The 27,995-nt window shown below is 34.3% G+C and overlaps 1 protein-coding gene across 4 annotated transcripts in view; it reads right to left on the bottom strand.

The window, feature by feature from the left end:
- Positions 1–27,995, bottom strand: part of LOC129226583 (synaptopodin 2-like protein) — a 178,717-nt gene that overhangs the window by 43,328 nt on the left and 107,394 nt on the right. The gene's annotated exons all lie outside the window — the stretch shown is intronic.

Here is a 27,995-nt window from a genome sequence, read left to right as displayed (position 1 = left end):
ACAACAAAGGCACAAACAAGGTTCTTCATTAGTGCCGTTTCAAACTCAAAATAACAGAAAATATCTTTTTACAATATTCATATGAATATGGTTTTTCATTAGTGTGTATCCTCAAATGAGGCAATAAGAAGCAAAAGGATGTAAATGACAAAATTAAACATTTAGAGGTAACCAGCACAAATAGTAGGGGGACTTCTCTTCTGTTTTGAGGCAAGAGCTCTAGTACGTAGTCTGCTATACAGCATTCTCTTGATTATTTTCCTTTTTTTTTAAGAATGCCTACCTAGGATCTGAAATTTAAACGTGATCTATTTGAAAGCATTAAATAGTCTACTTACATCCCTTTGCTTCTCACTGCCTGAAATGTGAGGTCATAGAAAAAACTTTTCTACTCACAATATTAGGTTTTTTCATTGGTGTGTTTCCTCAAATGTGTCCTCAAACTTGAACTATCAGAAAATGTCTTTTTACAAAACTCACAAGAATATGGTTTTTCATTCGTGTGTATCCTCAAATGTGTTTTCAAATTTGAACTAACAGAAAATGTCTTTTCACAATACTCACAAGAATATGGTTTTTCATTTGTGTGTATCCTCAAATGTGTTTTCAAACTGGAACTAACAGAAAATGTCTTTTTACAATACTCACAAGAATATGGTTTTTCATTTGTGTGTATCCTCAAATGTGTTCTCAAACTTGAACTATCAGAAAATGTCTTTTTACAAAACTCACAAGAATATGGTTTTTCATTCGTGTGTATCCTCAAATGTGTTTTCAAATTTGAACTAACAGAAAATGTCTTTTCACAATACTCACAAGAATATGGTTTTTCATTTGTGTGTATCCTCAAATGTGTTTTCAAACTGGAACTAACAGAAAATGTCTTTTTACAATACTCACAAGAATATGGTTTTTCATTTGTGTGCATCCTCAAATGTGTTATCAAACTTGAACTAACAGAAAATGTCTCTTTACAATACTCACAAGAATATGGTTTTTCATTTGTGTGCATCCTCAAATGAGTTTTCAAACTTGAACTAGTAGAAAATGCCTTTTTACAAAACTCACAAGAATATGGTTTTTCCTTTGTGTGTTTCCTCAAATGTGTTTTAAAACCTGAACTATAAGAAAATGTTCTGTCACAATACTCACAAGAATATGGTTTTTCATTTGTGTGCATCCTCAAATGTGTTATCAAACTTGAACTAACAGAAAATGCCTTTTTACAATACTCACAAGAATATGGTTTTTCATTTGTGTGTATCCTCAAATGTGTTTTCAAATATGAACTAAAAGAAAATGTCATTTTACAATACTCACAAGAATATGGTTTCTCATTTGTATGTTGCATCCTCAAATGCTTTTTCAAATCAGAACTCGTAGAAAAAACTTTTGGACAGTGCTCACAAGAATATGGTTTTTCTTTAGTGTGTATCCTCAAATGACTTTTCAAATTTGAACAATCAGAAAATGTCTTCCCACAACCCTCGCAATAATACTGTTTTTTATTTGTGTGTATCTTCAAATGCCGTTTCAATTCTGAATTAACAGAAAATTTGTTTTTACAATAGTCACAAGAATATAGTTTTTCCACAGCGTATATCCTCAAATCTCTCTTCAAATATTAACTTTGAGAAAACGCCTTTAGACTATATTCACAAGAATAAGATTCCTCTTTAGCATGAAACCTTAAATGTCTATTTAGTTCTGAAGAGTTGCTAAACCTTCTTTTTTTCTTTTGTTTTTTGTCACAAATACGATTTCAATTTGATGCACATACTCATTTTTTTAAACATAGCAAAGGAGAATGTGCAATAAACAAAAAATACTGTTTTCAAACTGTGGTCGAATAGACTTTTTTTTTTAACTTCCACTCCAAATCAGTTGCAGGTCCAGGTCAAACACAAGAATGGCTTTTCCGCAGCGTGTTAAAACCAGGACTTCTGAAAGCAACATTATAAGTGTCATCATTGTTGAAGACAAAATGCTTAATGATTATCCAATACAATTGGAACCAAGCTTGGAAAGTCTTTGACAGTGTCTGGATCTAATGAATGGGTTTTATTGTCAAGTCAAAATTCCACTTTTGACATGGGTTTTCATGCAACTGTCAAAAACCCAAACTTCTGTCCAAGACCTGTTTAAAATTAATACAGGCAACAAAATTACATAAGTTTTATAAATTCTGAGTTTATACAGTGAGAAAACCTTTTTACTTGTATTATATTTTTTTAAATGATATACATTAAAAAAGTTCCAAACGTAACTTGGATTCAACAAGCTGCATGTCTGTAAAACAAAAGAGATAAAAGAAAGAGCTAGTATCACTACAATAAAATCTTTATATAGTGTGTTGGGATAAGTAGTACCTCTTTTTAGAACAGTTCGCTTTTGAAGCCTTATACTAAAGTTGAAGTATAAAGTTAGAGAAGTAAGTTTGAAGAGGTAATTAGGCCACCAACTTTGAATTTAAATTCAATGCAAAATTATCTAAACTAAAACGGGAAAAATACGTTACTTTGTACGTTAAGTATGACAAATTGATCAAACAATTAACTTTAATGCACAAAAAATCATGGGGTGCCTTCCATTTACATTTTTGCAAGGACAACAAATGGAAGCTATTTAAAACAACTGATATGAAGCGCACTACACTTTTTCTTGCATTAATCGGTCAATTACCTATCACACTGGACATCAGGAGTAGAGATGTGGATCGGGTAAATACCCAGCGGGTAGGTAAATATTTTTTGGATATTTACCCAGGTATTTACCCAAGGCCTGGTACCAAAAACTGGGTATTTTACAAAAAAATGCAAAAAGTGAATGGGATTTTTTAAAAAAAAATCTAAATATGAAATAATTGGTAAAACTGATACATACATATGTAATACACAGTTTATGGTATTTTTTATTGAAACACTTGATGAAATTATGAAAGAAACACACCGTGAACCAAAGAATCTTTTTTTTTCAATGTCATAATTGGAGAAGTATAAGCAATTCAATGATGAACTTCAGGATTCCAAAGTCACAATCTAGGTTAGTCATATCCAAAATGAAAAAAAAAAAAAAAAGCATGAGGGATGTTTGGAAGAATACACTGAGAAGTTATTAAGACTATGGTGTTCTTTATTTAATTGCTGTTTAAGTGATAATGTGGCAATTATAGAAACAGTTTTCACATTAATAAGCAAAAAAAAAATTTCCAGTGTAAATCACTTTTTCTGTTGCATACAATTGAAATTGTGAAACGATAAAACAAAGCTTTGTATTACAAGCAATGTTCGTCAAAATTCAAAACAAAGAGTTGGCGAAATCTGCTACTTCTTTAAAACTTCCAGCAAAAATCTAGATGGGGCAGTTATTTGTACTGTTTCCAAAGCTTAAAAGCTAACAAGTTTGTACTTCAAACTCTAGCAGTCAGTGAATCACAGTTGTCCAGTGAATTTAAGAAAAGGCTCCTAGATGATGAAGGTTTTTGGCTTCATGTTGATAAAATGGTTCATATTTTATAACCAATGGTGAAGTTGACTTTATCTCTGGAGTCAAATGATCCGCACATACATTTGGTCTATAGGCAGTTCAACAAATTACAGATTACATTACTGGAACAGCTTCCCATGTCCCCTTTTCAAAAAAAATGAAGAAAGAGAAATTTTGAATAAGTTTAAAGAAAGGAAAGAATTTGGCATTGGTCCAATTCATCTTCCTGCAGATATTTTGGATCCAATAATGCAAGGGGGGATCTGAAACCACCTGATCTGCCCAATGGTTTAACGTTTATCTATCGAGTTGGGAAGCATATGAAATTAGATAGTGTTCAACTGAAGACTGAACTTGTTCATTATAGGAAAAAGACTGGGATATGGGGAAGGAAAATATTGTGGAAATTATTAGACAGTATGAATATTTTGTTACGGTGGAGAAATTTACGTGGAACCAGTGTAATAATAGAAGTAGCTTAGTGAATTTTAAGTGCTCATGCCATGCAGGGACATATTACTGGGTTATAAAGACTAGAACCTTAAAAAATTGATGTTTGCTTTTATTTGTAACCAGTTAAGCTTTTTACTTTTTGTAGAATGGCTTTTTATATCTGAAATTAGGCTATCAACATTGATTAGGCATATCCAACACATTTAATATGAATATCATATTAGATTGCTAAGTTGTTTCACACAATAATTCTTTAAATATGTGATCAAAATACAATTTTTGGGTGAAAGTTTATTGTTTTGTATATGGTTGGTTATTTATACAGTGGAATACATACAGAAAAGTATTTTAGTTGAATATAAATTTTTGAAATAAATACCCATTTCGGGTATTTACCCGGGTATATACCGTGGATATTTACCCCTAAAAATAAATACCCGGGTATTTTACATCACTAATCAGAAGTAAAAAAAATGAAATTGAGAAATATGTAAAGCCTATATCTGGAAAATTTCAGCAAAAATCGAATGATATCTTTAGCTGCCCATTTGACTTTAAATTCTAAATATTCAGCCAGATTTTTCACCGAACTGGCGAAAATAGAATGACAATTTATCATTGTCTCTCATTTGAAACTACCAATGGTTGCAATGAGACTCTAGAGAAATAAATACGTAATGTACAGTTAGTTGAATGACCTAGGCAATTGCGAAATGGCCTTCAAATGTTTATGCAGCGTGCACATCACACATGCTCTGCCGCCCCTAGCTTGCCCTTTCTTTGTGTTGTTCACTGCTGTCAACTGCGTTCTTTGTTCTAGAGCGCTGTTTTTCTCTTCTAAAGTAGTCTATTTAGTTACAATAGTTTCAAACTGTTGAGTTATTACTTCAAATGTAAATGAAGGTGCTGTTTTGACATATAAATAACTTGAAAGGAAAGAAAAAAAAACATTTAGAAGTGAAGATTTTTTTCTACAACGTCAGAAATGAGGATTAAACCTGCAAATGTAGCACAGGTTGATGTGTCCGAAGGGGGGGGGGGGGCGGATACAAGGGGAGTCCACTCCCCTAAACAGTCGACAACTGTCCACATTGAGTATGGTAGTTTGTATTTGCCCCTGTCCTATAGATCACTGTCAATTGTTTTAAAGGCTGCTTTGAAAAATACGAGAATAATTAACTTGAATTCAGTCAGTTAAGATACAATAAAACGTTGTTGTTATCCTTAATTTTACCTTCAAATAACTCTTTTGATCTTGACACAGTAAAGTAATGGTGGTCTACCATTCCTTATTATTTGCCATACCAGCGGCATGGCAAATAATAAGATTGAATGGCAAATTTAATAATATTAAATCAATTTATGCACCAAAAAGCCTTGAAAACTACTCTGCTGATATAGCTTTTAGCAGAGCATAATTTAAGTGTAAGTCGGAGAAGCAAGGGCTTTGGGGAACTCTAGTTTAGGGGCCTGCCAAAAAATACAAGATTTTTTTCATAAGTAACGTTTTCATTTGTTTTGGAATACAAAACTTTGCTAAATATTTTTTAATTTTATTGTCAATGTAAAAATTAAATTGTTATTGCTGGCTCTGTTTGAACAAGGTTTATGAGTTTAGCGGAAAACTAACTCTCTCCCACGGAATGAGAAAACTATCTAGAGTGACATCTAGCGCAGAATGAGACCACTCAGATATCACTCCATGCTAGTAGGGAGCTTTAAATATTCCATTTTTTTTCTGTTGATTTACAATATTTGAAGGCGTTTGAATCTTTTTTAATTGTTTATTTATGTAAGTTTCTAATTACAGTTCTAAAAATTTTTAAGAATGCTCTTCAGAAGTTACAGCTAGCATAAGCTAACAAGGCAAATGGAAAAGGCAATATGAAATACGTCAGCTGAACACTTGTGGTGAAAACCTAACACCAGACCAAGAAGAAATGAAGCAATCTAAGCCGAGAGAGCTTAATGTGAGATCAAACATTTAATTGAGATGAAACAGACCTTAATTACAAAATGCTACTGAGTAAGGGGTTCGTAGCTAGGACTGAATCACTAACAATCCCAGCATATAAAAACAGTTAAGGAGAGAGAAAGAGTTACCATTCTCTGGCCTGCAGTAATGCTACATCAAACCACAAAACTGAAGATGCCGAAACTTGGCAGCAAAACAGTGAGAATACATCATGAAGGCAAATGATGATTTTTTTCATTCATCCCGAAATCTCCCATTTGAAATATCTGCAAGTGAAACAATGGCATTAAAGAGGATTAAATAATTATGAATTAATAATAATTAATGCAAAGACAGACAGACAGAAACAAAAAAAAGCAAATTGCTACATTAATTTGCTTTTGAGTTAGAATGCTTTTTGTATGATTTTTCTATTTTAAATCAATAAAATTACGGAGTTATATCATGGCCAGGTCCAGGTTATTGACAATTCAATGTTTTCCCTCTTTTCTAGGTGTATAGCAACCCCTGCGTAAATGCACGACCATGTAACATTTCAATTAATCTACACTAAGTTCAATTTTTAAAAAAATTGGAAGGAATTCTTGGCTGCACATTGAAAAATTAGCAAATGGTTGACTTAACAAGTTTACCCTTGTTTCCCCTGGCAGTGTCACAGTATTATGGGGGATGGGAAGTTAAAGCACCCCTCAAAGGCATTGGTTTTAACATAAATGCAAATTCTAATACAGTAGTTTATGCAAATGAAAGGACTCTTTCAATCAAATTATTTCCTTCAGAAGGTATTTTTGATTATAAAAAACATCCAGAAGGTATTTTTGATCAAAAAAACCCACCCAGAAGATATTTTTGCTAAACAAAACCTTTAGAAGGTATTCTTGATCAAAAAAACCCTTTCAGAAGGTATTTTTGACTAAAAAAAACAACCCTCCTGAAGGTATTTTTGATCAAAAAACCCGTTCAGAAGGTATTTTTGATCAAAAACAAAACCCTCACAAAGGTATTTTTGATCATCCCCCCCCCCAAAAAAAAGGTATTCTTGATCAAAAAAAAAAAAAAAAAAAAAATCCCCCAGAAGGTAGTTTTGATAAAAACGCCCCCCTCCAGAAGTTATTTCCGGCTGTTCTAGTGTTTTGCTATTGAAATGAGTAAATAATAGTTAGGTAAATATAATTTGTCATATTTAGGAAAAATTAAAATGGCAACAAAATATAAGCATTCAATTTTGTTCAAATTTATTCACTTCATAAGAGTAACGAAAATGAAACGGCCGACTACTAGGTTTCTATGGCCGACTACTGGAGCATTTTCTCATATTAACAATAGCTTGGTTTTTAAAATAAAAATATTATTCCAGAAACAAGTTAGTGAATCATTGTCAGAAAGGTACAGCCTAAAGTTTTACATTGTTTTTGTTGCTGTATTGATAGCTGAAATTTATAGGTTAACAAAACTTAACAACTGATCTCTTAAAAGGCTGACTACTGGAGCATTTACCCTATTTGTTTTTTTATTTTCTGTCACAGGCTATTTCTAGTACTTAATTGTAGAATTAAAACCACTATTTTTTTTTTTTTTTTGTAATTTCTACATGATTTTTTAACATGGGATGGTACTGACACTTTGTGTCCTTTTTACAAACTAAAGCATCATTATCTGCAAAATAAATATACATGTTTTATGAACTAGCGTAGTTTTCCCAAGATACATATTTTGTCTTTCGAAAATATGCCAAAATGCATCATTCCTGAAAAATTCAAAAATTAAAAATTCAGGTTTGCAAAATTCCACATTGCAGAAGAATGAATCAAATATTATATAAAATTAGGATTTGAATCAAGAGTGATGTTGTAAATAAACCAGTTCAGTTCATGCATTGCATGTTTACTTGCTAAAAGGCCATTTCACAGCATTTTGTCCAAATGTAGAGTTTGCAACATCACGCCTGGATCTGTGTACCTGTGCAGGTACGCAGCTCATGTCCTTAAGAAGCCTTCCATGTCTTTATGCGGCTCTCATCCTTAAGGGGTCTAACCGTCCAAGAAATTGAAGAAAAAAAAAGAATAATACTGAGACTTATAACGTTGCAAATATGCGCTGCTGGCCTCTGTGGAGGGGTTCTACAGATTTTGTTGCAGGGGGAGGGGGTAGTATTTATAGATCTGGGCTTGCGCAACAAGATATATTTTTTTTTGCCATAACTTATTTAATTTACTTTTTATTGTTTGATTAGCATTGTTTTATTTTTGGTTAGTCCAACCAACACACCAACTCAAAACAAAATAATATTCTTATCAAACAGTAAATTAAATAGTTCTGGCAAAGAAAGTGTCTAGTTGCATACTCTACATTTTAACAAAATAATGTAATAAGGACCAGGGTTTTGGACAGAGCAGGAAGTTTATCATCCAAAAGAGTCTTAAACTATCCAAAAGTGTGCTAAAGCTAAAGGGGTCTAATCTAACCAATTTGTATTTACTATACTACTATTAATGCATAAATATAAGAATTAATTAGAGGTAATTAATGAATATTTGATATATTTTTCTCTGAAATGTTCATTTTAAAAAATATTTTATGTGAATAAATCGCTAATAACGCCATTATATAAAAACTCCCTTCTGTAACAGTTGGTAAAGTTATGAAAAGAAACTTGCAACACTACCAAAGTAATTTCAGTTCCACATATAACTCAAAGGACTATTAAATGTAATATTTAGAAGCTGATATAAGAAAAATAATTTTAGCATAATATTTTTAATACATTCCTTTAAAAATCATAAATTGAAGAATAATATTTTGTAGTAAGTTACCGCCCTAAGCCAGGGCTAAGGCAGAAATACTTAAAATACACCACCAGCTCAGTTATTCCATCCGAGGACTGCAGTTTCGTGCTTTTTAGCACTCATCGGCCCGGAATAGGAATCACATGAGCTGGCGGCGAAAATCCTCTTAAGGGAGCCAAGAGAGCCAAACAAACTGGTAACTAATGTAGAATTAGCACACCAGATGAGTGACCACAGCAATGGTGCGGTTCAACTCAAAGATTGATGGCAAGGCATGGTATTTTGTAGTAAGAGTATACAAAACTTCTTGTTAAGAGGATTTTCTCTGCCAGCTCATCTGATTCCTATTCCGGACTGATGAGTGCTAAAAAGCACGAGACTGCAGTCCTCGGATGGAATAACTGAGTTGGTGGTGTATTTTAAGTATTTGAAGAATAATAGCTTGATGAATAAAACTTAAGTGCTTTTGTTTAAGAACTAGTGCAATTTTTGTTTTCAATTTATGTTTCTAATATAATTCATTCTAAATTTAAAATAAACAATCAGAATATAGTAGCTTGATAAATTTTAGAAAAAATGATCACCATTTTCCAAGGGGAGATAAGGGGTAGTGTAGTTTTTGATCATGAAATGACACTACAGCCCTAGACTAGGAAAACTACTCTTAAACTAAAGGAGTTTTAAATATACATTTTTTTCTTCTGATGAAAAATTATCATTTATTGCAGGGTAGACTGGGGGACGTTTACACCTATACGCAGTGCCCTTTTTCCCAAACGAGTCATAACTGGAGATCCGACAGTCATACCAAATCGATGCTACTCCCTAGCAAATAGTCTCACAAGTTTTTGAGCATCCATCGAGCTTCGGTTCAGCATGCCGATGGAAAAACTTTTTCTACCAAGTTCCCGCACAGCACACTCGTCTATAAAACGACTATATCTCGTCGAAACTCATCTACATCTAAAGGTGATATCTATTCTACGACTAATAAACGTCATTTCTAGATGTTCTATTAAACGTCTATAATTGGACGTCTATTAGTCATCCTTTACAGACGTAAATTAGATCATCCACAAGGGTCGTCTACTAAACGTCGAATAGAAGTGTCCAGTAGAATCAGCACAAACAGTGATGGGTGAAAGCGGATTGCGGTGGTGCTAAATGCTGCAAAAAGTGAATTAAAAATAGTTCATTAGTTCAAGTAACAACGGTTAAAGGGCTAGAACTTTAATTTAAAAAAATATTAATGACAATGATGATATTTATAATTTACTGAAATAATTGGCAACACTTGTTGCTATGTTATTAGTGTTGAAGCACGTGCTTTAACGTACGTTGAGCAGCACCGCCGCTTTTTACTTCTGATATTTTGGCGTCTGTTTTATAGCGCCTTATTGATTTCGGTAAGCTTATTCATCTTGTTGATGATTTCTGTTTCAAAATGATATATGGAAATAAGACTGTTGGACAAAAAAATAAGCTTACACACATGAAAAATTGAAAATAAGGTTTTAAGTTTAATAGTGTAATTGCAAGAAGTACTAAAAAATTGAACTGGCAGATTAGACAAAAGTGTATGAATGTTAAAAGGTTAAGGAAAATGTAATGTGTCGTATAAACATTACAATTAAGAGTCCAGAATTGAAAAAAGGTGTGCTGCGTCAATAAGCGCACCTAGAAGACGTTTTTTAGATCATCTATAACTGTTCTTGGTAACGTTATCTAGCGCTATGGATATCGTCTAATAGTGATCTAATTCCACCATTTTTTATCCATTGTAGTCGTCTTTTCGACGTTTACAAGACGACTTTCGACTGTTCGGAGGGGACATTTCAACGAGTTACGGACGGTTTTTAGATCAGTTATAGACGAGTGTTTAGATCAGATTCGACGACTTTTCAACGTCTATTCTACCAGTTTATGTTGTGCGGGTAGAGTCAATTTTGCGTTGAACGTTTTGAAGCTTATTGTGACTAAATAATACAGTAAAGAACAAATAAATATACAAAAATTAGCAGAATTTTATCCTTTTTTGAGAGGTGCATTTGTATGGATAGAAAACATATATTTTGTTGCATGTAAAAAATAAATCCAAACTTGCCGACGGAGCACATCTACGCATGTTCATTGGGGCACATTTACGCACGTTCTGTGTCTTATTACTGTCTTACTTCAAAACGGGGCCTGGACGCTTTCTTTTCTCTGCACTGTTTAAAACCTTTAATATTTTTGTGTTATTTAGTTTTGAAAATCACCATTCATTTCTAATTAAAAAACAGATTCGCATCTCATAGCTTACAATAATATAGCGTTGTTGTCTTCATGCCTATAAAACATTCTTTAATTAATTGTGTGTCATTCTCTTATTATTACAGTGTTTTAAGACTTTAAAAAAAACATTTAAATTTGGTTAAATATTTCATGCACTTACTGCTTGTTAGAATTTTTACTATGTGTAAACTTGGCGGGGGGACATTCTTCTTCTTCTTCTTTTGGGAATTTTGCTACACTTAACCTAAGTGGCTTTATCCCTAATGATCCAGGTATCGAGGACTGAAATTCTAAGGGCAGGCTTCTGAAATTAGACCAAAACCCTGATGAATGAACATAGCATGAGAAACAGAATCGAACGAAAGTGGCAAGATACACAGCAAGACAAAACAAAACCAGGTCCCCAACTCGGGGATGGACTGGAGAACGAAAGTTAGCCAACATCGATGACCGAAAGGAGAGCCAACAAGCAAGAAAAAACCCGGGGGGAAATAAATGAAATTTCAAAGATAAGACAGAAGGACAGAGGCACACAGTCGGCACAAGCCCGCAGTCTGTCTCTCTCTTTAGTATACTTGGAGCATTCCAGAATTGCATGATCAAGTGTCTCTGGAACTTTGCATCTTGAGCAGAGGGGGGAATTTGCCCGTCTGATCTGGAACAAGTTGTAATTTGTAAGAGTGGTGCGAGTCCTGGCCCTAGAGATTAAGACATCTTCATATCTACTGTTGGGCATCATCCGGATCTTGTCGTTGATATTGATAAGGTGGCTGAATCTTTTGGCATAGTGAGATGAGTTCCAGTTTTGGAGGGTTTTCATTTTGAAACTTTTTCTGAGATTTTGAATAATGTCTTCAGGGGACTTCCAGTGGAGGATAAGGTTTTCACGATGGCCCATGTTCGCTATTTTGTCCGCAATTTCATTGCATTGTATTCCTACATGCACAGGGGTCCAAGCAATGTCAATGGAGTGACCGTTTTCGATGCAACTATTGATGATCTGAGCAATCATAGTTATGATGTGTGGAGATTTGTTATTGACGTTTTTGAGGGCCGTGAGGACTGATAAGCTGTCAGAAAGAAAAATAACTTTATCCCCGGTTCTTCCGAACCGACGTATGGCAAGCCACAAGGCCAAACCTTCAGCAGTGAAGACTGAGTTTTCATGAGGGATTCTTCCCATGATGCACTCTTTAGTATCGTTATTGTAGATACCGATGGAGGTGGAATTAGTGACTTTTGAAGCGTCCGATGCAATGATAGGGTTATTGTTCCAATTATTACTGCTATAATTATGGAAGGCTTTGCTGATGAGATTATTAGGGATCTTGTCATTTTGAAAAGGCAGGCTCTTGAGAAAAATGTTGCAGTGTATTGAATTATCAACAATCGGAATGCATAGTGGGATGATTTGGCTGGGGTAAATATTGAGATCTTTTAGTAGATTTTTCTTTTTTATTGCCAGGGGAGCTTTGTCAGTGTTTGCAGGTATGAACTTGGTCTTGAAAGAGAGTAAACGTTTTCTGACTGTAGAGAAATTCCCTAATGCGACTTGGCGTAACATGAAGATTTCTGCATTGAGGCTATGGCTATGTTGGCAGGTGGTTTCTTTAGCTTCCATGAGAAGGACCGGGATAGGGGTGAATTTGGGGAGGCCCACAGCTACCCGTATTGCGGAATGGTATATTGTTTCAATCTTCTTTTTATTTGTCTGGGAGCATGAGGAATAGATATGGCTTTCAAAATTTATTTTGCTTTTGATGCAACTTTTCGCAATGATTAACAGATCTTTAGTTCTCGCTCCCCATCTTTTCGAGGCAACGGCTTTGAGAATGTTGGTGTATTTGTACACTTTTTGAGATAAGTGGTTAATATGGTTTTTAAAGGTGAGATTGCGGTCGAAAATGAGACCCAGGATTCTGATATCTTCACTCCATTTGATGTTTTTTCCGTTAATGGATAGATTACGATTAGTTTTCTTTTTTTTGTTTGAAAAATTTATTGCCACGCACTTTTCCGGTACGATCTTCATGTGCCAGCACTCGCACCATTCTTGAATTTTTAGTAAGGCAGCCTGGAGGTCGTTAAGTGCTGTGTCGATTTCGGCCCCTGAGCTGATCAAAAAGATGTCATCAGCATATGTGAACAATTTGGTATTCCTATAATGGGCTTGACATAAATCGGCAATGTATATTTCGAATAAGAAAGGGCTCAAGACCGCTCCTTGAGGGACGCCTCTATTGGTGTAAAATTTCGCTGAGTAATTACCTCTCCATTTAACTTGGGCGGAACGGTTGTTTATGAAATTGTGAATCCAGTAGGCTGCTTTCCCTTGAATTCCGGCTTGCATCATCTTCCAAATAAGTCCGTCGGTCCAGACAGAATCGTATGCTCCTTTAAGGTCAAGTGCAACTAGGAAAGTAAAAAGCTTATTGCTTCTGGATTGGAAAATTTCATGATGAATACTAGTAAGTATGACGTCACAGCCTCTAAAAGGGAGGAAGCCAAATTGATTGGGCGGAAAGATATTGGAAGTTAGGCTATAATCAATTAAACGCTTGAGGAGCATTCTTTCCATAGTTTTCCCGAGTGTGGAGGTGAGTGATATAGGACGATACGAGGATATATCTTCGCGACTTTTACCTTTTTTGTGGATAGGGATGATATGGGCACTCTTGAAAAAATTTGGGATTTCCCCGGTTAACCAGGAATGGTTAAGCATATTGAGGATCTGGATAAGGTTGGTGTGAGAGATTCCTTTCAGAGCTTTTGCGGAAATATTGTCGGGGCCAGGAGATGAATTTCGGTTATTTTTAATAGCTTCTTCTAATTCAGTAATAGTGAAATCCTTATCCAAGTCGTTGCTTCCACTGAAATCCAATGGTATTACCATGTTTATGTTTATGTTCTTGAAAATAGTGACAAAGGCATTAGCTTGGGCTATGGGTGTATGAATTTCATTGGTACGAATCGTAAGGATGAGGTTGGAGTTAATTTCCTCCAGTTGGCGATTATTAAGATGTTTTATGATTTTAAAGATACTGTGATTTTTGTTTGCCATGTACATGGTCTTGCTCCAAAATTCTCTTCGTAATCTATTGCAGAGTTTTCTTAGTTGTGCACTCATCCTTTTGTATGTTTTCCAAGCCTCTTTGCTAAATTTCGTTTTTGCTATGCGTAGGAATTTCCTTTTTTTGCCCAAGAGAATATTACACTCCTGATTCCACCAGGGATTATTATTATTATTGTGTTTAAAGGCATCCAATTTGCTATTTTTATGAAGGGAATTATTCATCATTTTACTAAAAGTATTGAGGTCGAAATCGTTACTATTGGAGAGCTGAGTGTTCACCTCCTTGAGGTAATCCTGCCAGTTCAGTTTCCAGCGTTTGCTGATTATAGTCGAGATGGGGAAGGTGGATCTTGACTGGGTGGTGGTCGCTGTCGAAAGGGTCTGGATGTACTTCGTAAGAAATGATGTTGAATAGGTCTAGAGACATGATACTGAGGTCCAAAAGAGCTGGTTTATTGTTGATTGAAAAATATGTAGGGGTAGAGCTGTTTAAAAGGGCCATATTATTCTCAGTAATCCAGTCAAGGAGCACCTCCGCATCTCGGGAGTTATTAGTGCTGCCAAGGGCACTATGGTGAATATTAAAATCGCCAACGATCAAAAAGGGGGGTGTAAGAAATTTTTTAAAAGCGTTTAGCCAGGAGTTGCTCCAGTTTCCTGCGGGAGAATAAACATTGAAAATTTTTAAAGTGGTGCCGTTGAGCAGGCATTCAATCCCAAGGATTTCAGTTTGAGATGGAGGGAGATGCATGTTGATGGTTTTAGCAGAAATTTTGTTATTAATGGCGGTCAAAAGTCCGCCTCCCGGTCGGTTTTCTCTATCTTTGCGAAAAATGATTTTATCCTTCAGATGGAAGGTAGTGTTATTGTTCAAAAAAGTCTCCTGGACGGCAATGATGTCGGCTTTATGAAAAAAGGAAGAATAGAGCCAGGTGCGTTTGTTAGATATGCTACGAGCATTCCAATGAACTAAATAGCTACTAGCCATGGGGAACCAAATAAAACCGGAGAAAAGGAAAAATACGAACCCACCAGACAAAAGCCCGAAAGGGCCATTAAATCACCCCAGACGACGGCCCACTGGCCTCAATTTCCATTTGGTTCCCGTTCCCAATCGTATCGACAGGAGGAGCATTTTTTTTTCGCTTGCTGAAATTAATTTCAAAGTCCGATTCAAATTTGTAGGGAGGTAACTTGTTTTTACTCCCTGTGTTGCTGAGAAACCCTTGCATTAGTCTTGTGACGTTGTAATTAATTTGCGAAAGACAGCTTTTCATAACTTCCTCGATAGAGCTTTGAAGTTGACTGATCTGACTACGAATGTCTTCCTTCATTTTTTTTTCAAATTCTAGCATCTTTTCCTTGAGAGTATTATTCAATTCATCCCTTGTGACAAAGTTCCCATTAGTTTCTTTAACTGTAACAGAAGCGTATGTATTTTTTGCCTTTTGGCATCTCCTTCGGGCTTCAGTGATACTGAGATGTTGTGTACATTTAAATTCTAAGATTTTTGCTTCACTGATACGTTTTGGGCAGGAGTTGAAATTTGCCGGGTGTCCTTCCCCACAATTCGCGCATTTAGGGGGGTGTGCACAGATTTCCTCGCTGTGTCTCTCAGCGCAATTGATACATGAGCCCGCTTCAGAGCATTTGCTTGTGGCATGATTATAGGCATGACAGTTCCCGCATTGCCGTGGTTTATCGATGAATAGGGTAATTTTTTTTTTCATTAGGAACAATTTAACATGTTCAGGCAGCTGGAATCCAATAATTGTAATTAATACAACTTCAGTAGGGTTTTTGCCCTGGGGGGTATTTTTTATAAAACGCCTGGCTTCTAAAACCTTCATTTTATTTTCGAGTTCAATTTCTGCTATCAAATCCGACATGCAAACTTCTGTATCGATGTCTTTAATTAAAAAGCGAGACGTGTAGTTTTCATTTATGACGTGAACCTGTATTTTAACAGGTGAGAAGGGTAGTTAGTTTAGCAATTTCTTTCGCACATTCTATACTTTCAGAAATTATTAGAATACTGTTTCCTCGAGTGAAAGTTATGCTAGATATATCTTTTGCATGGCTGACCTTGGAAATAATTTCCGCCTTAATATCCTTAGGTTTGTTCCGAGGGAGTTTATCCGTGCCGATCCCAGTTACAAAAATGGGAAAGGAGGTGACCCCTTTGTCATTTGCCTCGGAGATGAGGTCTGTGATTGAAAAATTTTGTGTGTGGCTGTGTGCCTCCATGGAGACCTGGTTCATGCACAACAAAAATAAAAAAGAGAAAGAAACAAAAGGAGAACTCCTTACCTAGGAGCCAAGAGGAAGCAACCACCGAACGACTCGGGAAACCTCTGTCGAAAGTGGGAGACCTGCATGTGAAAAACTAAACGCTCAACGACGAGGAACATTGACACGCTATGTTCGATAAGAGAAAAGAAAACAATTCACCAAGAGACCGAAACGTCGCCATCTTGACCTATGAATGACCTTGAAGTAAAAATGGCTAATTCGATTCGGTAGCAATATCAACTACATAAAAGGAACAAAAAAGCAAAAAAGTTGCACTGATAAGCACTGCTTCTAATAAAACAAACTATCCAAATGGTTCATCTTGAAACGAAATAACGAAACATCCTTAGCGGAAAATCTCAACAGCTGACCAACGCAAGCTTCCACTAGCACCCGCGGGGACATTCTGAAACCAAAAGTTTTCACAAATCATTTTCTATTTACATCAATCTGTTGCCAAAGCTAAACTGAAACAATATAAATAAAATAAAATGTATTCACAAGGCTAAACTATGAAACACTAGTGCACGCAGCAAATGCAATGAATGGTGGAACCAACCTAACCAAAAAAAAGGGCATTATAAGCTCGAAGCGTAATTATAAACTCAATTTAAGCATTCTAGAGTTTTTTTTCCGGCTGTAATTTTAATATATTTGTCTGGTGAGGTTTTGGTGTTGATTTATGCAGTTAAGGAACTGAAGTGACACCCGTGTTTGTTTTGGCCGCGAAATTTCATTCGAAGCTCAAAGCTCGAATTGGATGTTGCTATTTAGACTTTGCCTTAGATTAAATCATGTCCATTCCTGGTGTTCCGACTTGTATGTATTTTTTTTTTATCATTTTCGTCAAATTGACCCAGGGTTTTTTGAGTTTTTTTTAAATAAAACCCAAAAAAACCAACTAAAGTTGGGTTTTTTAAAAGAAATGTGGGTTTTTTTTGTCTTTTTAGGGAAAATGTGGGGTACTTGTAGCATATTGTAGCGTAAGTATATGGACAAAGTGCAAAAATTGTCTTCAGGGGAAAAAAGCTGGAAAACTAGTTAAAATTCAGCATTTTCTGAAGAAAAGTATGAAAGACGAAAAAACTTAAGTATGGTGAAGTTTCAGGTTTTTGAATTTTCATTATTACCAACAGTTAAGGCAAAGTTACTTCTCGAGTGATAAAATCTATTGTTGGTTTTTAATTACTGCGTTTTTTTTTTCGCATTTTATTTCATTGTATTTCATTTTGTTATGCAAAACTACTGTAGAACCTCAAATAGTTTAAATCCCTTTTTACTGAATTCCAGCTTAATCAAGACATTTCTTTGAATTTTATGCTTCCTGTTTTTCTATTTCTGTGTACAGAGTTAGAAATATTCAACTTTTTCGTAAGATAATGAAAATACTTTACCTGTTCTGTTTTCTGTTGACCGTTTGAAAAATCTGTTTATTTCTAAAAAAATATACCTTGTGTTTATTCGAGATTTGTGATGTGTTGGTTAGCAGAAAATAATTCACATGAAAGCCTTTTACTAGATTCATTTCCTCTGTACACATATTGAAAAAATCAGACGTGACAGGACTTGGTCGAGATAATTTGAGTTATTTATTGACCAGTTAATGAAAAAAAGTTAAATACATTTATTTAAAGTCTTTGAAGTATTTTTTTAATGCCGTTAAGAGTTAAGAAATACTATTCAAATTCAAAATTCATTTTTTATGTTCATTGTCTGCAGTGAAGAACAAATAAGAAAGAAGTTTAAATTGTGAAAGTATTTAAATTAATTATTTTTTTTAAAAAAATTCTCAGAAAATTAAAAAAACCCAAAAGTGGGCAAAATAATAGTTTTTTTTAAATGCGTTTTTTCAAAAAATCCCATTGGGTCCAATTCGGCCAACCCTGGTGCCCCACCCCCTCCATCTATTTCTGAAATAAAATTCTTGTTGTACTTCCGAGTTGTTTAAAACTAACACCATTCATAAAATTAGAAAAACGAATTTCAAACTTAATCTATTATTTAGGAAGAATTTAGAGCATTAATGTAAAAAATTGATTAAAGACGCTTTGAATGGTGACATAATTCGGAAATCAAAGAGACTTTTGAATTTTTTCTTCGGAAGTGCTGAAGTAGATTACTAAAAAAATGAGGCTGAAGTTAAATGTTGCGAGTTGCTCCAAAATCAGTGGGTGATCCCACTGATAAGGGTGATACCCTTCCCTCGTCGTTTCAAGCATTTTTTAAAATATTTTGCGATTATTTAATTTGCTCAAGGAATCATTTAATGTTGTATTTCTCATACTTCTTTCACCTATATTTCATATTGCGCCATATTTTTTGCATCATTTATAGCGATCGATTTTTTTTCTATTGTAAATAACTATTTTTATGTAATTTTATAAAATCAATGAATAAGTTATTTTTGTTTTCATCATATTTTTAGTAATATATTATAAAAAGTTTCGAGGATTTTCTGTTATGCAATTTTTTTTTTAATTTCAGAAAGTTATTGCTAAATTGAAAAATTTAATTTGAACTTGTTCATAGTGCTTCATAAAAGATTAAACAATCAAATTGTTCAATATTATGTGTGCAAACATCAGATCAAACAATATATGTATTCAGTTATTATTAATTTGGTATAATATCGAGTTTGTTTATTGTAGCTGCGTATTGAGACCCTTGCTCTGTTCATGGCTATTTCTTTTTTCAGCAAAAAAGTTATGTCACTGTTATAGCTTTTATGAAAAATGCAAACTTTTCAATTCGTAAATTTTATTTAAGTATAAAAATATTCCCATTATGATTTAATATTGTAATTTATCTGTTTCCCTTTTTCTTTAATTTGACGACTAAAAAATGTCTACGTGCAATCTTTTTACTTTAATTGCGTAATTTGATGACAGTTTCATATTTTTACGTGGGCTGTTTTTTTAACAACTTCCGGTGTGGTATAAAAATAAAACTAGTGAGAGTAATTAAATAAATTTATTACCAAAAGTGAGGTACATTATTAGTTACATTTCAACATAATCGCCATTTAAATTGAGGCCTTTTTCATACCTGGGTACAAGCTTCTTAATACCTTCTTCATAGAAGTTTACCGCCAGTGATTTGAGATGGGTTTTCATGGCGTTTTTTGCAGCCTAACTTGTCACCTCACTTGTAACCGTACGATAGTGTATAGGGCTGACCTTGAAATCTCAGGAAACCAATCAGATAGGTCCATAATGGTAAACCTCCGATTACTTCGTACAGTTTGGTCAACTTGATCAACGAGGTCTTTGTTCCATCTTTAAATTTCCTATACCAATCCTGCACTGTCACTCATAAAGTTTTCACCGTATACTCGTTTCATTCTACGGTGAATTTCTGCTGCGGATAACCCTTTAGCTTGCAAGAAGTGAATGACACTTCGCAACTCACACTTGGCGGGAGATCCTATCATGGTAGTCATGTTTATGTGTTGCTAGATAAACTGGTAATAGCGTCGGACGCCCGAAAATGAGTGAGGTTGTATTGGGAGAGGTGAGCAGTCGACTGCCGGGCATTGCTGGCCGATGCCGCTCGCTCTGCCATCTAGTGGCACGATCGGAAGTTGAAAAAAAAACAGCCCTCGTATTATTAATTTCTTTCCTTTTGTTTTCTTTTTTGAATGATTAAGCAAGGTAAGGGAGACTGGGGATACTTGATCCCCACTTTAGTTTTCAATTTCTTTCTCTGTTGCAAATTATCATTTTTTTTCAAAAGTACGTGAACAAAGGTAATTTTTTCCTGTATCTGACAGTATTTTTTTAGTTGAAATTAAACGGGTAGTTTTGGTAAAATAATTTTTTTCAAAAATTTCATAAAGGGATCATGTATCCCCACATCAAGGGATAAATGATCTCTTCAGGGGGGCTTGATCCCTCTGTGAAAATACAGACTTTTCAACAGATCGGCAATTTATTTATGGATTTTAGTTTTCTACATAATGCTTCTAAAAAATATCACCATTTCTAATTTTTATTACTAGATTATAATAATGTGAACACAAAATAACCCTGTTTCAAATTTCACTAGACATTTGTAAAAAAAAAAAAAAAACACAACTTTCATAAACTTTTGATGCTTTTGATCAGTTATTTATCATCCGATACAGTTGGGAACAAAAATATATTTTATACATAATACAGGGTGTTCAATCAGGGTTTTAACATGTTGTAATATTTATTACACCAAACTAACATTCACAAGTGATATATCAAATGAAAGAGAAACTCGAACAGTGTTTTGTTTGTTGGCATCAGTGCGCATGCGCGTGGAATGTTTCTGCTACAATCCGCTAGAATGCGCTTGTAGCAAAGATGGCAACTGAAGAACAGAAAGTGTTTTGTGTTTTACAGAAAATTTCATCTTTCAGCAAGATGGTGCGCCGCCTGGCTGGCATAATGAGGTACGCGATTGGCTTAACACTACAAAGACGGCGTTTTGCATATACCTAAAAAGACGAGCAGCGGTCACTTTGACCGCCATTCTTAAAATGATAGAAATTTCCTCCTTTCGGGATTTTCAGCCATTGAAAAGATTTGTATCATAATATCAAAGTTTAATTTAACAATTTAATCCTAATATAGTCTGCAAATAAGTTTCAGATAGCTTTTTTTCATTTTACGTTCGATCAAGTGAAATACACATGCTTTACACAATTGGCATTGAGAAAGAGGAAATTTGTACAAAGAGGAAATTTTCTTAGCATGTAATAACTAACAAGTACTATAATCAATCATGCATGTGTTTGATTTAAAAAATATCTTAATATCGCAAGATACTGTACATTACTATCTTTTACAGTATTTCGAAATACTTATGTTATCACGTCACCTGTATATTAGTCATTAACAGTTTTTTGTTTGGAAGTTAGAACAAATGCTCGTAGTTTTAGTTCTGCATAATTTAATTTCACACTATTTTTATCTTTTTCCTGAGGTACTTACTTTTTTATATGCAGCAAAATTGATCAGTGGGGATGACTTGGCGGAAATTGAAGAAATAGGAGTTCTGTTTTTGAAATTTTCTCCTTTTTTTTGGGGTTGGACCCTTTTCACTCTTTCTTTCACTACTTTTTAAATTTTGAGCATCAGTTTTTATTAGCAAGGTTTCTTCTCATTCTAACTCAGAAGAACAATCCTTTTCTGCAAATCTAGGCTCCGAAAAATATTCGCAATAATCTCATGAAAGCAAACTATTCTCATCGCTAGAAATATATTTCTCTTCAGATAAGTCAGACTGTTCATTCAAACCATAATCTGTTTTAGATATAAATCTGCAACAGTTTCAGGAGTTCCTATAAGTTTTGCCTGTCAACAGTTCATCTCGACATCATGAAGATAATTATGTGACTGAGCATTTCATTATCACCGAAGAAAATAAACGTCAATGCTTCAACGAAGCACATGTTTTGGTGCACAAAACAATTCCAGCAAACATTTTTGTAATTTACCTGTTTATATTTACTTCTTTTTAGACCCAAAGTAATTTCACTTGTCCAGTCACATGCTTTTCAAATTTACCTTTCCCAACTTTGCCCCCTGTGCAGATAGCAGAAAACTGAAACCATGCAACCAGCAGGTGTTTCGCATTTCAAAGAATTAAACCTGACCAACAGGTACTACTCAAGCTCAAAAGAACATTACTCATCCTGGCAATTAACAATAGTCCATAGTACACACAACTGATAAGCGAAAAAAGAGGAAAACGGATGCATAAAGAAAGGTTCACTTAGCGGTCAAAATGACCGTAGTCAGTCTTTCTAGGTATAAGCATTTATAGCGACTATAATAATAATCCTAAAAGGAAAAAAATTACTGTTGTAAAATCTTAATAAATAGTTAGGAAAAGTCAATGAAGGAAAAAGAGTTTGAAAATTAAGCGCAGCAAATATGAGCATTTGAAAATCGTTTGCGCTCAAAATGACCGCTTCCGTCTTTCTAGTGTTAACCTAACTGTACCCGACAGCTGGATTGGCCGTAAGGGGCCTAATGTAACAGGGCTTGTTTCCCGTGGACTCCACGGTCACCCGACCTAACGCCGTGTGATTTCTATCTTTGGGGGTTTATTAAGGACCGTGTGTATGTGCCTCCACTGCCAGCCGACCTTCCCGAATCAAGGAACAGGATTGAAACAGCTGTTGCAGCAATTACTAATGAGACACTCATCAAATTTTGGGAAGAACTCGCATATCGTCTTGACTTGTGACGAATGGTGCTCACATTGAACACTTGTAGGCTATTATGTAACACTGTTTGAGTTTCTCTTTCATTTGATACGTCATTTGTGGCTGTAAGTTTGGTGTAATAAATATTATAACATGTTAAAACCCCGCTATTCATTTTGAAACACCCTGTATAACAATTCTATATTTTAGAAATAAAACTAACAATTTTTTTTAAAGTAGCGTAATGAAGCTAAAATTGCTGACTGGATTTGTGCAGGTTAACACATTTTGTCATTTTTTCAAGAAAAATAGATTGATTAAGCATATTACCTTTTTGCTTCAGAAAACTTGTTCAAACACTAGAAATCCATTTTTGCATTCTATCCGCTAATGGGTCTACATAATGGGCAACTCACTTTTTTGATGGAAATCTAACTATAGCAAAATCATTTTTTTTCTTTCAAACAAAGATTTGACATCTATTTCAACTTGTTCAAGCTCATTCGTCTTATCAAAACATAATTTATGAGTCGAGTTAGTTTATGTTTAGATGTTTGAGGTGTTATGTGGGTTATAAATGTGAACAGATATTTTAATTGCTTAGCATATTTACTGCAGTGATTATTTAAATCTATCACTCAAACTACGATAAATGTTATTATGTTAACATGGTCTTGAATGTCTAAAGTTAATGTCAACTGAGTAAACAACATTTATATTGTTTTCATTGTGTTTATATTGTCATATGAATACTTGATCCCTGGGATCATGTATCCCTCTAAACGAAGGGATCAAGTATGAGTTTTCAACTTGCTATTTCATAACGTTTTTGAGTGACACAAGTTTACACGCATGAAGACATCACAAGAGAACATGCGATAATTAATTGAGAAGGTGTTCAGAATGGATATTTCGGAAATTTATATGTTCTGAGGTACATATGCATGTATGGATGTACCGAAAAAACTTGTGAAGTTTAAATTGGGTGATCGTAAAATAGAAATTTAGGTAGAAACCTGATTTTATTTTTGTGACTAGAATTCCCTATTTGTAGAGAGGTAGTAGAAATGAATAAATGATCCTTTAAATCCCTGACAATCTTAGTAATTAATTTCCGTTAGATTTTTTTTTTTTTTTGCCATTGGCCATCGGAAATCAACCATTTGGAGAAAAACAATCGGCCATCTTTGAACGATCGGCCAACAATCGGCATCGGCCCATCGGGCAAAAAGTGCCATCGGTCGAGCCCTAGTCTATGATTGCATTTCTAAAGCTTATTATTTCGGAGAAAAGCCCAGACATTCTATTGTAAACAAAGATAGAATAAATTTGTCTTCAATTTGGAAAAACAGAGAGAGAGAAACAAAATTGTGAGGGAAAATCCTTTTTTTTCCTTTCCTCTAACGTTACTGAAAATTATAAAATTGCGGTTTTTGACATCACTGTTGAAAATATCGCTTGAAAGGGAACTCTAGAACACCTTCTCCCAATTATTTTCCATTTAAGCCGATATAGATGAACCAATTTCGAGAAATGTCCGGGAGATTTTACCAGGTTCCTCCCTTTCCTCGGGTTCTTCCTATGTTGTCGATATAGAAGTCTTAAGATATGCCTTTAAGACTTGTAACCATTAGTATCCTTCTTTCAAGGTACATAAAAAATATGTTAGCGTTGGCTTTATTTTATGTTTCCCAATTTTTTTTTTAGAACTCTATAACTTGAATTAGATCCTTAAAGGAAAATAGGAACTAGCGGTAGTCTTTGCTCAACCTCGGAAGAATAAGAATCAAGATCTGGCACTGTTTAGTTTAACTTTATTAATTTTCAGAGATGGGCCAGATTATTCTTTTGCTGACTGTGTCAAAGTCAGACAGTCTGCCCCTGATGATGGCTGATTTTAGGTAGTTGTTTTTTTTCAGCAGCTTCCTTGTTAAAACAACTTTACTCTACTTCTCTAAGTTTGTTATGGTCCCATTGATTGGTTGATAGGTTCAATTTAGTATTGAAATATATTTTGAAAAAAAAAAAAAAAACAAGATGTATCATTTATCTCTTCCCTAGCTAATATTAGTAACTTATATTTTATTCTCTTGGTCTTTTTTCCTGCTAGCTGTGTCCGACTCCTCGGACTCATTCCAAAATTTTGATTCGACCCTGACGACTGGACCTTCCCCCACCGACCCTGCTCTTCGGGACGCCCAAATAAAAGAACTCATTAAATGCATGTCTGAAATGCAAAAGAAGATGGACAAATTAGAAAATACTATGAAAGAAGAACAAACAAAAAGACAAGGATTAGAAAAAGAAGTATCAGACCTAAAGGAAGAGTTGAAGAAGAAAGACAAAGGTACAAAAAAAAACTTTTTATTCCATGATAAAGTTATTCTTAGCTCAGTTTGTTGAACAGTTTCCCATACTGTTTTAGCTAATTACATATTCTTACGCAGACAGAGAAAAAAGTAATGCCACTAAGTGTATGCGAAAGGGAACAATGGGAACTAAATGAAATAATAAAACTTAAACTCTTCTGACAAATGCAACCTTTTTGCAAACAAGGGGTGATCATTTCTTGTACCAGAAGTTAAAATCACACGCATTTAATGACGCTAAATCATAGTTATTTATGTGGAGGCTTAATACAGGGGTAGGAACTGTCCTAAAATTTCAAATTTCCACCTAAAATTCTTGAAATTTCAAATTTTGTCCTAAAGTTTTGAATTCATTATTTTATTCCCTACGTACGCTGAAAAATAAAATTCAACCTAGAAATGAAACTTTTCGTTATGATATGCCTATATTTTAGAATGAAATAAACTTGCTAGACCCTAAGAAATTTTCTCTAAAGAAAGAAAAACCTATGCAACTGCAGCTTTTTTGTTCTGGTGAAGGAAGGGGGGGGGGGGGGGTGTAATTAACCAAAACATATGCTCAGTATAAAGCTGTAGTTCTTATCCTTACTTTGTATCTGTTGAAGTCTTTCTTCTTATGCAAAAGGTATATAAAAATAAAATAGCACAGAAAATAAAAACAGCTGTGCAGCTAATGTTGCAGAAAAGCAAAAATGTGTCAATCGTGGGGGAGGGGAGGTATTCCCTCCTTCTCTGAAATTGCAGTTCTGTGGTGGAGGGGTGGTGATGAAAGGTATCAGAGCTAATTGAAATAAAATAAATACAATGTGTTGAGTTAGAACCCAAAAATAAACACTTGGTTCAAAAAATATATTTAGAGCGAAACCAAAATGCTTCTCGAAATCCCTAGTTCCATGCTGTTCTATGCTTTTGTTTTGTATTAATTTTTGGACACAATGAAAGTTATTTGGATAATTTCTTGCATCTATCCTTATCAATAGTGTTCCCATAGGGTATAATACTCCATGCACACTGTATACTCTCAAACATTTTTTAAACAGATAGCTTTTAAACTCAAGCTTCTGAAGTGTTACTGACACTTTAACCATCCATTATTATTCAGCTAGATTATTTTTAACTCATGATTTATTTTAATGATATAAAGCAAAAATCTTTATTTTGTTGTTTGGACCACAAGGAGACAAATTTTTTGGGCCACGATGAGACGTCTCATTGTGGCCCAAACAGCAGTAAGCAAGTGTAGATTACTTATCTGCTTCTTGTTTTAGTTTGCAAAAAATAAATTTAACATTAAAAAAATAGGCTAGACTTAAAGATATTTGTATTTTAACTAATTATTACCAAGTGAACTTTTTATTTTACTACACAGCTTTTTAGAAAACAAAACTAGAAACCTGTTAGGTGTTGCCAAACATGGTACTTATTTCAAAGTACTTTATAGTTATATAATTATTTTATACAAATATTATTATAAGTTAATTATCATTTAATATTTGGCATTTATTATTTTATTCTTTTCTTGTTTTTAAATCCAAATGATTTTTTTTTTTGCTTACTGTTTCGTATGTAAGGAACAAGCAGTTTTAAACACTCAAAATATGCTTTAAGTAAACATAATATTTCTTTGCAACCCTGGGCCTGAGTCAGGGGATAGGCTCTTATTACTCTGGTTGTAAATAAAAAATAAAATATTCTTTTACTTTAATTTTCTTTTCTCTCTACTGAATGAAGTTTCTGTGAATTAACTAGCTAAAGGTACTTTTTTTGCAGACTTTAGGTAAAGATACAATGATTATTCAACTGTCCCATAGTTTACCATAATTGGGCCACAACGAGACACTTTTCAACGCATTTAACTCTTTTTTTTTCTAACATTAAATGAGCTAAATTTGGTGCAATATACTATAATTTGATACCTTTAATATACTCAAGTATGTTTCTGTGCTTTAGAACGCAAAAAATACGTGTTCTTTGTCTCATTGTGGTCCACCCTCCCCTATAGTTTAATGTGCAGGGACCAATTTAAGAAACGTATAATTGATGAAATGTATAAAAGAGAGAAACGTATGAACGGTGCTTCACTGTAGCAATCCTTTCTAATATCATAAATGTGAAAGTGATTTGTTCGTTTGTTACCGTTCTAAGCCTTAACTACCCCATACTTGCCAACTCTACTGTTTTTAACGGGAGACTCTTTTTGCTCCCATCTCCCGATTTCCCGTTTTTTACCTTTTTCTTCCGTTTTTGCAATCAATCATCAAAAAGTTTCACTTTCTTCTCAATAGATGGCGCCCTTTTCTAGTCACCTACCAACATCAGGGGAAAATGATTTTTCCAATTTAATAACTCATTTCGTAAAAATGTATTTTCGGAAGCTTTCCATGTTGCATGTTCAAAGAAACACATGCTTTGCCGAAAATTGCCGCAGATTTCAATCCTTTTGCATCTTGAAAATATTTCCATTATTTTGAAACTTTGAAGTTATTTTAACATTTGCTACCCTATACCTACTTATTTTGTATTTTATTTTCATAAAAAAATGATTTCTTTTGGGGAATATTAGTAATTAAATTTTTGTAGCGACTTTTTTGGTAGAGACTATGAAATGTACGAAACTTTGAGCAATTAACTCATTATTTGGTTCTCTTTTGCTGAATTTTTTATTTTTCTTTCTGTACCGATGAGCTTACATCTGAGAAAAAGCCCCATTTCACTTTAAGTTTAGTATTTATGTTATTTAAAAACATAATTTAATAATTTTGTTGTGAAATATGTCGCTGGTGAATCATCTATATACCTCTAGTGGAGAATCTCCCTTTTTTCTTCTTCAAAGATTGGCAAGTATGCTACCCAACTGTTCTCCCTGAAATATTGTACACATGTTGTCGGGGTCTGCGAGGTGAACATAGGATGCCTTTCTTTTAGAAAAAAGATGTCATGATTTTTATTCCAATTTTAATGAAAATCATAGAATTGCAAATATCTCATTAAAAAAGAAGTCATACTTGTTTGATTTTTGCTGCGTGTTAAAGAGCCATTAGAAAGCTGCACAGGGGGGAATTTTATACCCGAAGTTCAAGGGATGATTGGGACGCCCCCTAATTCGTCA

Source organism: Uloborus diversus, chromosome 7 (assembly GCF_026930045.1).
Source record: "Uloborus diversus isolate 005 chromosome 7, Udiv.v.3.1, whole genome shotgun sequence".
In the NCBI taxonomy this organism is placed as follows: domain Eukaryota; kingdom Metazoa; phylum Arthropoda; class Arachnida; order Araneae; family Uloboridae; genus Uloborus; species Uloborus diversus.
This window is presented reverse-complemented; position numbering and strand designations above follow the sequence as displayed.